Below are 14,088 nucleotides of genomic sequence, written 5' to 3'. Positions count from 1 at the left end.
TTCAAGGTCACACAGCTAACAAGTGTCTGAGGCCAGGCTTGAACTCAGGAATATGAGTCTTCCTGATTCTAAGCCCAGCCTTCATCCACTGCACTATCTTCAGGGGTAGGGAACCTGTGGCTTTCTAAGTCCTTGAATGTTGCCTTTTGACTGAGTCCAAGTGTAGCACCAATGCTATGTTCATAGCACCCACAATCATTATAAATATACCTGTACAGTGCTTGATCGCAAAATATAGCACTCTCCATATAGAAGACAGAAGCAAAGCATTTATTGAGACACCAGAAAACCTGAATCCCAAAATCAGTAAGCCAATTTCATCATAGTAGCAAAGAAGTTAATAAGCCACAACAGCCCAGAGAGCCACAGTATCCTTTAGCCTTCCCACAAACCAACATAAGTCTTGCTGTCACAGCAAGTAGCAAAAAACCAAGATTTACTCACAAGCCTAACTGACTCCTTGCTGGGGCATCTTCTCTCTCTCCCAGTCTAGCTAGCTCTGACTCCCAGCTTCCTGTGGGTTCAGCTCCACCTTTCAGCAAACTCCTGCCACCACAGGCTTCATGTTACTACATTCAACCTATTAGTGAGCAGAGTATATTTTCAAAGCAAGGCAGGTCCTCAAATTCCCTTAAGCTTATTAAGGGGCAGGGAAGATCTTTGAATTCCCATTATCATTACACTAAGTTTTACAGAGCAAATCCTTTTATTGAGGGGATTTGTGAAGTTTGGATTCAGTCAAAGAGCTACACTTTAGGACCTAGAGTGTCCCATGTGACCTAGAGGCAGCAGGTTCCCCACCTTCAGACTAGCTGTTTAGGTACTGTCACCCAAGTTCCAAAATAAACCCAGTGTGGTAGAGTTTATTTTCAGAAAGTAGGGTATGGCAGGGTGAATTTTCTATCCATGACAACTCAATATAGCTAGAGTTACCAAAAAGAAAAAATTCAAGTCAACAGGCATGATTAAAATAGCTCCTATGTGCTAGGCATTAGGTATTCAAAAACAAAAATGAAAAACAGTCCCTGCTTTCAAGGTGTTTATAATCTACTGGGGACTATAACATATAAACAGATTTTTTTTAAAATGTAACTTGGCTTGTGATTTAATCAGTGTAGGGAGCTCTGGGGGAGGAGGAACTCTTATCTGGCAATGTAGATAACCATTTTCTTTATAACTTATGGCTTTAGAGAATTGCCTGAGATGTTACTAGATTAGAAAATAGAATCCAAACTTCACAGAGCAAACACCCATAATAAAAGGATTTGTTCAATAAAGCTTGGGCTCAGTCAAAAGGCCACACCCAAGGACCTAGATGGCCACACAAGTTCCTCACCCCTGAAGACAGTATAGTGGAAAGAGATAGGAATAGAAATAATTTGAGAAGAGAAAGACCACTAACTGCTAACTGGCAATGGGATCAAGAAAGCCTTCTGGCAAGAAGTAGTACAGAAGCTTCAATAAAGCCCAAACCCTAGAGATTCTAAGAGATGAAGGGGAAGAGCTTACAGGGAGGTCAGCTTTTCTAGGTGGTTAGGATAAATAACAAAGGCAGAGATGTAGAATAAAGGAACCAAGAAGGGATTCACCTTGGCTCTTTAAGCTTGTCCAAGTTGATTGGCAAGATGAGCAGAAATGTTATGGGATCTTGATACTACAGCTTCACATTGATACTTTGCTGTTATGTTAAGTATAGTCTCTGCTTGTTTTAAAGGGACATAGGTATGACCATTCTATCACCAAATCACATAAGGTTCATTTCTTTCCTCTTTGGAAAAATTCTTGATATTATAAAACTAACCTGAAATATATTAATATTCAATTCTTAGATTTTAATCATAAAACAGAAAAAAATATGATCCTGCCTCCCCCAAACACAAAACATCCCCAAACATGTTCTAGCTGCTCATCATGCCACCAGTCTCTGAGGAAATACTGACATTGATTAGATTCTTTGTCAAGCCAATGCTGGCATCAGATCCAGTGACGGCAACCTGCCTAGACCCTTTCCCTAGACTGTTCATTTTGATTTGAACCCCAAACATCATTGATAATCATTTGTCTATCAACAGATCCTTCCTCTGGCTTGGTAATTTTGATCTGAACCCCAAGAATCTCTTGATTTTGGAGCCTTGATCTCCCCCCTCTCCCCAAACACAGTTGTGCAACCAAAAAGAATCATTTATAATGGTGAGTTCCTGAGAAGTAGTCTGGGAAGATGCATCCAAATCTGTTCAATAGCATTTCACCACTGGAGAGCTAGATTCAATACCACTATACCTAACTTTGTCATGTGTCATTGCCAATTGGTACGCCTTGGTCATATCTGAATATTGAATGATATACTCTCCTTGAATGGTGAAGTCCTTTAGATGTGGTCCCTCCAGGTTAGGGTTGACACACATGAATAGGGTGGCATAGTGAACCCTCACCCTGTCTCTGCCTGTGCTAAATATTACCTGAGCACCTGCAAAGCTGACTGGAGAGCTGGATGCCTTAGGTCAATACATGATGATAATGCCCTTTGGAAGAGACTGGTAGAGACTCTCCAACATGACCATAGAGATCTGTTTGACACATTCATTGATGGATTGTGGGAAGCCAGCAATATTGATGGCCTGTTTAGCTGAGGTTGTTTTTTGTTTTTTTACTATATACTCCGCCACTTGGACCTGAACCTCTGTATTCTCTCTTATTTTCTTGATTTTGCATCCTCCTTTTCCCATAAGAGAGCTACCCTGGCTAGCAGAGACCAGAAGCTTCAGGGTGATGAGGTCCCCTGGTAGCAGTAGTATAGGTCAAAGTTGCTGAATGTCTTCTTCCAGTTTGTCAGTGATCACAGCAAAACCTTTAAAAAATGACATTGGCGAGTCCAGAGGGAGCACTTCTGGCTGCTCCAAGAGGGAAAGCAGCTCAAAGGACATAATCCTGGCATGAGATTTCCTGCTGTCTTCAGCAGCTACCTGGCTGTGTTTTGACTATATAGCTCCGAGCTATGCATGAAAGAGCTCCCTGAATGGAGAGATTTTCCAAAAACTGCACTCCAGTTGATGGCAACAAACCGAGGCCCAGGATCTGAAGGCACTGCATAGCAGAGGCATCTCAGCAGAGATGCCTGGCAGCAGGGGCATTATTAGATGGTAGTAGAGGAAACAGAAGCAAAGGACCTCAGTTTAACAGAAAGCAGCTTGCCTTAAGAGATGACATCATCAGAAGATAGCAGTTTCTCTTCATCATGGGAGGCATGAGTTGTCCTAGCACAAGAGAATACGTGTGTCTTGGTTGTATGTTTTCCCTACTCAGTTGCCCAACTATATGTGTTCCCTGGTCACAAGTGCTTCCCACATACATCCTTCCTCCCACTGGTTGTATATTCTCCTTTGGGGAATTCACATATGTATTTATAGGGGAAATATTTCTAGTCATTTATTGCACTATCCCATTTAATTAAATAGCTTCTTTGAACTATTATGTGCTCGAGTCGGCTGGTAAAAGCAACACATGAAGAGGTGCTCATGGATGCTAGATTTTGAGTGGATATTGGCACACACTTACAATGTTTCTTGAGCGTGGGGCAGCTTTCAAGGAAACTGTGATGGGATGGATGGGTATGACACAGGCTTAGTGAACAGCTTCCACAATGGCATGGACAGAGGAGATGGTGGATTGAGCACAGGGAGCAGCAAATACGCCAATTTGACTAGAATCTAGATTACAAGGGGTAAAATATTTTAAAAATCTGAAAAAGTAGATTAGAATCAAATTATGGCAGGCTTTAAAATGCCAAACTAAGGGATCTGTGTTTTAAACAAGAGTCAAAAAGGGGGCCACCAAATACTTTTCATCAAAGGAGTAAAATGGTGGTTACTTTAATTCAGCAAGATTATTTTGGAAGCTGGGTGGCAGATCTGTTGGAGAGGGATGATTCTGGAAGCAGGGAGACCAGTTAGGAGAATACTGCAGCAGTGCAAATAACAATTCATGAACTAAGGTGGTGGTTGAGTAAATGGACAGAAGGTTATGAAAGCAAAAGAGGCTGTGGAGGCAGAGTAATCATACCAACACCTCAGTGAGAGTTCCTCCAGCTCATATGATGAAATACTATCCAGGTCAGTCAAATATTTGCTGTTTGACCGTAATCATAGAGATGTTATCTATATTTTTAAAAGATAACTTATTTATAGTGCTTTCCAAGCCTTAAAGTACTAAGTATTATTATATGGTATTTAATATTATATCTTGCATATATAGCATTATTATATTATAGTACATATTATTTTTACATATACAGCATGATAATATATAATAGTATATATTATATTTTGCATATATGGTATTATAATATTGTATTGTACCTATAGTATTATATTGTATTATATATTTTCCATATGTAATATTATATTGTATATATAGCATTTTATTATATATTATATCTTCCATGTATAGAATTATTATATTGTATTATGTACCACACAATATCTACTATTATATAATATATGATATATTTTAGCATTGTATTGTGTTGTAATGCAATATTATATTGTATTATATATTATATTTTACATGTTATATTATATTTTAATATAGCATTATATTATATATCGTATCTTCCACATATTGTATTATTATTACATATTGTCTATATAGTAGTATAAATGCTTATTATTAGTATTATTGTTACTTTGTTGTTGGCATTATTATTATTATTATCATTATGGTAGTGGTGGAAGGAATCATATAATCATAATATTGAGCAGAAATGAACCTTAGAGGCCATCAGTTCCAACTCCCTAATTTTCAATTTGGCAAATTGAGGACAAGAAAGGTTAAGTAACTTACTCAAAGTCACACAGCTAACAAGTATCAGTTTCTCTTATTCTAGATGCAGTTCTCTTTCCATTTTACCAACACTCATAAAACTATAGCTTTTTAAAGTATCAAAGGGTAGCAAGAAAATGCATATGTGTACACACACACACACACAAACTCACACACACACACACACACACACTGGACCAGATGTATCATATGGGTTCTAGTTCTGGCTCTGCCCTTGAGCAAGGTCCTTACTTGATCTATACTTCATTTTCTCTTTTGCTAAAGGAGGGATTGGATAATCTCTAACCCCTAATCTGGATCTAATAGTTTTTGATCCCAAATTCATGATTTTTGACTGATTCCTCCTGGATACATATTCAATTTCATTAATCAGAAGCTGAGTATGAAGATTTCATAATTTCTTGGTACGTGTAGCAGGCTCTTACTGAAACACTGAGATTTGGGGAGAATGTGTTTTTAAGAATAAGCATAGGAAATCAAAGCAATTTGTTTGAATAAAATATTTTCATCACAGCTATTGCACAGTCCTTGGCTTTCTGTATTTTGGTGGCAGATCTTAGCCAAACACTAAGCAATTAGAGGTTAATTAAACTTCAAGTCTGGTAAGTGATTTTTAAGGCTACTTCCAGTGGAGTATTTCCTTTAATAAGCTCTGTAGAGCCTTTTCCAATATCTAGCTAAATGAAATGCTTTTGCCTGTGACGGGAAACTTCACCAATAGTGCTACATTTCCTCAAGTATTTAATGTCAACATATCCTTCAACACTGTCTTTTTTTTAATAGTTCCAGGATTTTGAGACATTTCCTTATTGGGGTTCCTGTAAGCTCTCTACAAGACCAACATGGACTCACCCAGTCTTCACCTGAATTTATTAATATATTCTTTATAGATTTATATATACATACAAATATAGTATCTCATGGTAGAATGTAAACTCCTTGAGGTTTTTTTTAATTTCGAATCTCCATGACCTAACAGGTACTTGGTACATAATAGACTGATAAATTGATTGATAGACATTTTTTTTTTTTACCAGTACATAAGGCACTGGTACTCAAGTGAAAGAGATCTTCTGGAAGTGGGTATGTGGGAGGAGATGAGAGGGAGAGAAGGTGAATTTTCATTGAAAAAATACATAATTTAATTTAAAAGAAAATTAATAGGGGCAGCCAGATGGCTCAGCAAGTAAGAGCACCGGCTCCAGTGTCGGGATGACCTGGGGATCAAATCTGGGCTCAGATGCTTAGCACCACACCAAGAAATAACTGGCCGTGTAACCTTGAGCAAGTTACTTAACCCCGATTGCTTTAAAAAAAAAAAAGAAAGAAAATTAAAAGAAAGCGTATGTTCTATAATTAAGGATAGATTTAGAAAAAATGTTCATAAAGTTATACATAATATTCATTTTAATAAAAGTGTAGTATCATTATGAACAATTTAAAAATAAGGAAAGGGGGGGCTAGGGGGTACAGTGAATAGAGCACCTTCCCTGGAGTTGGAAGGACTGAAGTTCAAATCTAAGCTCAGACACTTAACACTTACTAGCCATGTGACCTTGGGCAAGTTACTTAATCCCAATTGCCCTGCCTTCCCCCTCCAAAAAGAAAAAAAAAGAATTAAAAATAAGGAAAAAAAAGAAAAGGGTGTGGGAGTCCTCACTGTAGGACAGTGTTTTGGAGAAAAGGAAACACTGGATCTGGAGTCAGAGAATTTGAGTTAATGTCTCAACTCTGCCAGTTGGTAGTTTTATGACTTTGGTGTTTATTTGGGAGGACTAGCACGTTGGCGTGTGGGCTGCTGAGCCCTTTTCAGGGCTGCTTATCCATAGTTGGTGTCCACCTTTCATCCATCTCTTACCTGTTGCTCCAAGAAGCTATAGCATGAGCAATGACCACATCTGATAAACCCTCTGGGCAGATGGGCTAAACCAGGTTGAACATAATTGATGGGCCATAAATCCATCAGTCAGGTAGGTGGATGTCTACCCCAAGCATGTGAAGACTTTCCCTGGTAAGAAGGGGAGATGAGAACAATCTGTTCCAACAGCCATGAAAGCAGTTGGAGTAGGTACTGGGGAGCGTGTAAAGCTTGGTCAGACATGGAAAATGGCAATGTCATCCACTGCATTTTGGGCCATTGCCAGTCATCTTGACTTTTGTCTTGCCACTGCACTTTGATGACTGGAAGACAGAGGCTGAAGACTTTGTGTAAATTGGCCTCACTTAAATCCAATTCACCCACAGTCAAGACATCACCTGTGAAGTCATTGGTCCTCTGAAAATGAAGGATAAAAAACAGCAAGGTAAATCATTGAGTATCGCTTTAATATTCTAAGCTACAGAATAAGGGGCTTGGAATAGATAATACTGAGGTTCTTTTCAGTTCTAAACCTATAACACAATTATATTATTAATGAGCACTAAGGATGGAGGACAATCAACGTTTTGATGGTATAAAAGAGATATGGTGAGGTAGATCATGAGATCATAGATGTAGAGATAGAAAGGCCCTTAATGGTCATTTAGCATTGAAGTGTCAAACATGCAGGGCATGACTTTGAGTGCTGAGGAAACAAATTAAAATATAATGGAGAAATATCTAAAAATATAAATTAAAATATCAATAATATTACATTTTAAAACTAAGTCAATATGCAGCCATAGGGATCCTTATGATCATAGGTTGTTTCTATTTGAGTTTGACACAACTGATCTAGTAGGATCTCATATTACAGTGGAAGAAATTAGATGAACCAGAGAGAGGTTTAAGTAACTTGTTGAAGGTCACTCCATTATTAAATAGTAGTGCTAGAATTCAAACTCAAGTCTTCTGACTTCTTAAAGCATGCTTTTCAGTACAACATGCTTTTGTTGATTGATGGAAGTGGCTACATGTGCTTGCCACTTATTAAGTTTGGTCCTCTTCAAAAACAAAGAACAAACAACTACAGCTCCCCAGAGTTGAGCCCTTGCTCTGCTACTTACTAACTGTGTGACCTTTAGAAAGTTACTTATCAACTCTCAGCCTCAGTTTTTTCACCTCTAAAGTGGGAATAGTGTTTATACTACTTACCTCAAAAGGCTATGAAAAAAGATCTTTGTGAATTATAAAAATATGACTATTATTTATTACCTTAAGATATCCTACAATGTCAATGTGGTGTACATATAGCTGTCCTACAATAGCACACTTTCTGGGACTTAGATTGAGGGTAATTTTATAGTTTCAATTCTAGCTACTTGCTTTAAAAGTATTCATGGAGCAGAAAACCTTAAAATATCTTCAATAAGCATAAAGGTGGAGAGACTTCCACACTCCTTGAGTGGCAGCATTATAGAGAAAAACAATTCTGAAAGACTCTGAAACTTTGATCAATGCCATGATAAACCACAAGTACAGAAGATGAAACATGCCACCATCTCTTTCCTCATAGAGATAATGGACTTAAAATGTAGAATGAGATATACATTTTTGAACATGTGGAAATTTCCATGGTGAGAATTTTTTTTTACCAGACTTTGAATGTTGTTTTTCATGTTTTTTATTGTTCAGTGGGGAGGGGAAAAAAGAGGACAATGAGAGGGTATTTATTTATTTATATTTATTTATTAAGCAAGTTAATGCTTGGTTTTTTAAAAAGTGCTCCAGTCTAGAAAATCAAAGGTGCTCCTAATTTACTCCCATTACTAGTAACATCAAGAACTTATTCCTTGGCAAAGATCTTGACCACAAATGATAAAGCAGGTTCCTGAGTATTTTTACAATATTCATTAATGATATTTTGGCACATCTTTGTTAGGTTAGGTGAGTATTATCAAAGATCCATTTTAAGTCTTCTGATGAAAAAATGACTAACAGTGATCTGGGAAGATAGCAAGACAGCAGGAAGCAAAACTTGACACTCCGCAATACTCAATGTTTTCTGTCTTCAGTTGAAGTCACTTTGTAGTTAGTTCCCCAGGAGAAAGTATGTCTCTTTGCTTCCAAAGAGATTAAAATAACCCCTATAAGAATAGCAGGTTAATGATTTTTATTTATAACCAGTGCCAATTACATACAATGACATTCGCTGAACTTTTTCTGTAATGTCTCATTGAATATAGAAGTGGTCCTGGGTTCTTTAAGGCTATGGCAGTAGAGACCAGACTTTGGTAGTTTCTTTCTTCCCCCCCCCCCAATCCAACAAATATTTATTAAGCTCCTATTATGTTCAAGGCATTGTGTCAGACATTAAAGATAAAATGGCAAAACTAAAAATGGTCCTTGTCCTCTGGCAACTTAAATTATTTTAAAAAATATATATCGATATCTTTTGTTTTTATATTGCCTTCATTTTCCAACATGTCCCCACTCAACCCCTCAACAGAATTCTCCATTTTATAACAAAGAAGAAAGGAGTGAAAGAAGATGAGTTCAGGAAAACTAACAAACACATCAATGAAGTTTGGCATATTCAGTATTTTATGCCTATAATTCTGGTAATTCTATGAAACCAAAAAGAATTTTAAGTAGGTGGGTTATGGGTTGTCAAAGGGCTGTATCACATAAGTCCAGAGAGACTCATCACCAGACAATTGGCCACCAGGTAGGTGTGGAAGTTTTTCAATCACAGCTTCTCATGAAGTAGTCTGCCAAGTCATGGAGGGATTGTGAATTTGTATCAATGAGGTGAATGCTGACACCAACGAAATCTTGTGTTCTTGAAGTATATACAAGTAGGCAATGGAGACAAATAAAAGAGTTGCTAACCTACAGAAGCTTACCTGTAAGTGGGAGAACTATGACTCAAATTTGGGTCCTGGGATTATATATACCTGAGCAAATAGGTGAGAGATTTCATATAGAGGTATCATATTCAGGAATAGCACAAAAGAATGAAAATCCTTCCCTTTCCTTCTTAAAAAAAGACTTTTCAAAATAGATAATGCTTGACTTACTAGTCTGTTTCCATAAAAGCTAAAATTGCATCGATATCATTGTTTTTAGATCATTTTCATTTTTTAATGTACCCTTTTCCTCTCCCTCCCAGAGAACCATTCTTTATAATAAAGAATTTTTAAAGTGGGGAAAAACATTTCAGCAAAACCAATCAAGACACAGAAAATCCTGACTTATCAGCAGTGGTTGATGCCCACAGTCTCCACATCTGCACTTACTTCTACCTCTTCTTCCAGGCCAATCCTGATCGTTGCAATTTCCATAACGTTCAGGTTCAGTTGTTTCATTGCTCTTTTTCTTTCCATTCACATCATTGTAGTTACTGTGTATTTTATTTTCTTGGTTCTACTTATATATTTTCCTCTGGTATATATCTTTCCATGCTTCTCTGTATGTACTATATTTGTTTTTTCTTTCTGTTGTTGTTATTCAATCATTTCAGTCGTGTCAGACTCTTTATGACCCCATTTGGGGTTTTCTTGGCAAAGATACTGAAGTAGTTTACCATTTCCTCCTCCAGCTCATTTTACAGATGAGGAAACTGAGGCAAACATTGTTAAGTGACTTGTCCTGGGTCACATAGCTAGTAAGTGGCTGAGGTTGGATTTGAATTCAGGTCCTTGACTCCAGAGCCAGCACTCTATCCATTGTGCCACCTAGCTGCCCTCATTGTTTCTTATAGTACAGTAGTATTCATTTATATTCAAATATCACAATTAATTTAGCCATTCCTCAGTCAGTGGATATCAACTTTATTTCCATTTCTTTTGCATTTACAAATATTTTGTTATAGGGTTTTTGTTTTTTATTATTATTATTTTTTAAGCAATCGGGGTTAAGCAACTTGCTCAAGGTTACACAGCCAGTTATTTCTGGGTGTGGTGCTAAGCATCTGAGCCCGGATTTGATCCCCAGGTCATCTCGACACTGGAGCCGGTGCTCTTACTTGCTGAGCCACCTGGCCACCCCTAAGCAATTGGGGTTAAGTAACTTGCTCAAGGTTATACAGCCAGGTGTTTCTGGGTGAGTGCTAAGTGTCTGAGCCCAGGATTCGATCCCCAGGTCATCTTGACCCTGGAGCAGGTGCTCTTACTCTCTGTGCTACCTGGCCACCCCATTGTTTTTTATTATTAACCTACTTAGTGTCTGCCTAGCAGTGGACTCACCTTCCTGTCCTTACATTTGCCTTCTCCTCTTCAATGTTTTTTCCTCTCCCTTCTTGTTACCTTCTTCTTATCTTCTTCCCTCAAGTGTTAGTGGAGCTGGATGAGTTATGGCTCTTGTGATCATCACAAGTCACTTCAGCTTCCCAGATCTCAGTTTCCTCACATGTGATATGAAGGAGTTGGACCAGGTTATCTCTGATACCTTCATGCTCTAAAGCCTGTCCTAACAGTAGATGATTCCTAAAACCCCTTCCATTATTAACTTTACATGACTTAATATTAGCAAATCATCCTCTTAGCTATTTTCTTTGGTGGCCAATGGGCTATTTATATTATGGTACATAAGATATAGGATGCCATATAGACACTGTAGAAATGTTTCCTGAATGAGGAGAGGAGCTACTAAATTTTCTGTTATTCAAGGTCTTCTATAGCCAGGGTTGTATCAGTGTTGGTCTCATCTTAATAGATGAGTTCATCATAGAAAGAAGAATTCATCCTTGCCACCTGTAGTGCCAGTGCAATATTTACAGCACCCACGATCATGATAAAGACCGTGACTGTAAATATTGCATGATGTTCAATCACAAAATATAACAAACTCTCCATATAGAGGGCAGAACCAAAGCATTTATTTAGACACCAGAAAACTAAATCCCAAAACCAGTAAGCTGATTCCATTATAATAGTAAAGAAATTAACAAGTCATAACAACACAGAGAGCCATGCATTCTTCAGCCTTCCCACAAACCAATATTAAATCAATATCTACTCACGAGCCTATCTGACTTCTTGCCTGAACCTCCTCTCTCTCCCACCATCTCTCTAGCTCTGACTCCCAGCTTCTTGTGGGTTCTGCTTTCCTTCAGCAAACTCCTCCCACTGCAGGCTCCATGTGACCACATTCAGTCTATTAGCGGGCAGAGTTTACTTTCAAAGCAGGGAAGGTCTTCAAATTCCCCCCTAGGTCTATTAAGGGGAGAATATCTTCAAATTCCCATTCCCATTACACCACCCCACCCCCGTCTTAGTGCTGGGTCCAAAATATAAATGCCCAGCTTTCTTTGAGGAGCCCCTCCTTCCACTTCACCCACCTTTGCTTTCTGCTGTTTCAGAAATCTCTTTGCCTCTCCTAGGGGGTGTCAATTCACATCTTAATCACTTTGTGTGTAATCTCATTAGAGATAATCCCATTTACCAAATGTGTCAGTACCTTTCCTCAGTGCTGAAGAAGGGATTCCTAGCATCTGAGTCAGAAACCTGATGCTACTAGCTTTTATAAATAGAATGATTGTAGCTAGGATTCTTCCTTTGACTTTCTATGTGGGCATAGAAATGTTTAGGAAGGAGGCTCTTTAAATCTGTCACACTTAAATCCCCTTCAGCCTTTGCTTTAGATGGAGAGGGCATATGTGATTTTTAAAAAGTTTAAATGACATGCTCATTTTTCCCCTTAAAAAACAAAACACTAGGATTATTTGGCATTCTTAACCCAGTGATTATACTCTGCAGTAATTACCCAAGTTTTCCTTACAGAAACAGATGCAGTGTGAACTACTTTCAATGATATCACTTGCCTTGTACTAACTCTCATCAATTAGACCGGATCCAGTTGAATCCCAGTCCATTCAGTGAGCCACAATTGCCTATTGGTGCAATGCTCAAGGGAGACCCAAGATAGAGCTAAATTGGAAGCTGAATGAGATGCTCAGGGCCCAGTTTCACAAGAAATGTCCACTCTTACAATAGCCTATTTCTCAGAACACACTTATCAGTGCTCATTATTAAAGTGTTGTGTAGACAATTCTTGTTGTAACACTATTGCCCCCCTTGCTTCCCATCCCCCTTCACAAAACAAATCCAAACTCATATTCTTAAAGGAATAAAAAAAAAACCCCAGCAGTCATTCTCATGTGATGGTTTGAAAAAAGAAAAGATGTTTGTACCACTCACTGACTGGCTAATGAATAATCAGATTTCACAGCTTGAGTGCTGGGGTGGTAATTTGGTTGCACGCCATGCTCCAAATCCATGGAATAGTGCTTCATTAATGTGAAGACCTGTATAATCAAACAATTAGCAGTCTCTCTGCTACAAAAGCAGCTTTTCATCAGCATATATACTTCGTTGTAAGATGAGTCTCAAATTAGAGAATTTGACAGCAACTAGTCTTTTACTAACTCACAGCAACAGCAGAACAGAGTGAAGGCAGCACCCATGTTCTGAACTTGTGTGGCCACACCCTCACATAGCAGTTTATCTCTCCATTCAGTGGTAGCAAGACAACATGGAAAATCAGAGATTAAGGATTTATCAGTCAATCAATCATCGTGCATTTATTGAGCCCCAACTATGTGTTAGGCACAGTGTTCAGTGCTGGGAATCACAAGGATACAAACGAAATAGTTTCCTGCTTTCAAGGCATTTATACTGTGATTTTACCAATGGTGGAATCTCTGATTTTGTATTATTTAGTAGGATCTTAATCCTTGTAACTTTGTTTTAACTGATATCTCTTTCTTCCATTTTTTTGGGGGGGCGGGGGTGATGAAAACTGAGGAAAAGACACTTTGCATTGTCAATGGAAAAGGGAAATGCATTTAAAGATATGTAATGCAAAATGCTCTAGCTTGGCATCAATTTCTTCTAGAACCTACTCAAACTTTCGTTCCCAAATGGGAGATTGTCCTTATTTCCCAACGTATACCAAGAGGTTAGATGTCTTTCAGTCCCTTCATTAGCACTCCATATGCTGAATATACCTATATATAGCCATATATGTGTATATATATAAACTGTTTATTGAAACCTCCAGTTCTTCTATAAAAGCATGGAAAAAACCAACAAAGTACATACCATGGGGCCAGTGGCCTGAGAAAGGAGACAGGGGGGAGAGGTATCAACAAAGAATAGAGTATGTATAGGTAAGGGGTACCGAGGAAAGATGGTTAGAAAGACAGAGGTATATACTTACCTCTATGCACATATGTATACATCCATGTACACACATGCACATGCCTGTACATACAAACATTCATACTTATATAGCTCATTAAAGACAGAGATATCTGTTAACATATCTATCTATTATCCATCCATCTATCTATCTATCTATCTATCTATCTATCTATCTATCTATCTATC

The 14,088-nt window shown here is 38.1% G+C and overlaps 1 pseudogene; it reads right to left on the bottom strand.

The window, feature by feature from the left end:
- Window positions 1-1,898: 1,898 nt before the first annotated feature.
- LOC138164542 (poly(rC)-binding protein 2-like) overlaps window positions 1,899-14,088 on the bottom strand; it is a 30,033-nt pseudogene continuing 17,843 nt past the window's right edge.

The sequence above is a fragment of the Petaurus breviceps genome, unplaced genomic scaffold (genome assembly GCF_028583685.1).
Source record: "Petaurus breviceps papuanus isolate PSGF00001 unplaced genomic scaffold, PetGlider_PUasm1.0 190, whole genome shotgun sequence".
Lineage (NCBI taxonomy): Eukaryota > Metazoa > Chordata > Mammalia > Diprotodontia > Petauridae > Petaurus > Petaurus breviceps.
The sequence above is the reverse complement of the archived record's forward strand: the minus strand, read 5'-3'. Positions and strand labels throughout refer to the sequence as shown.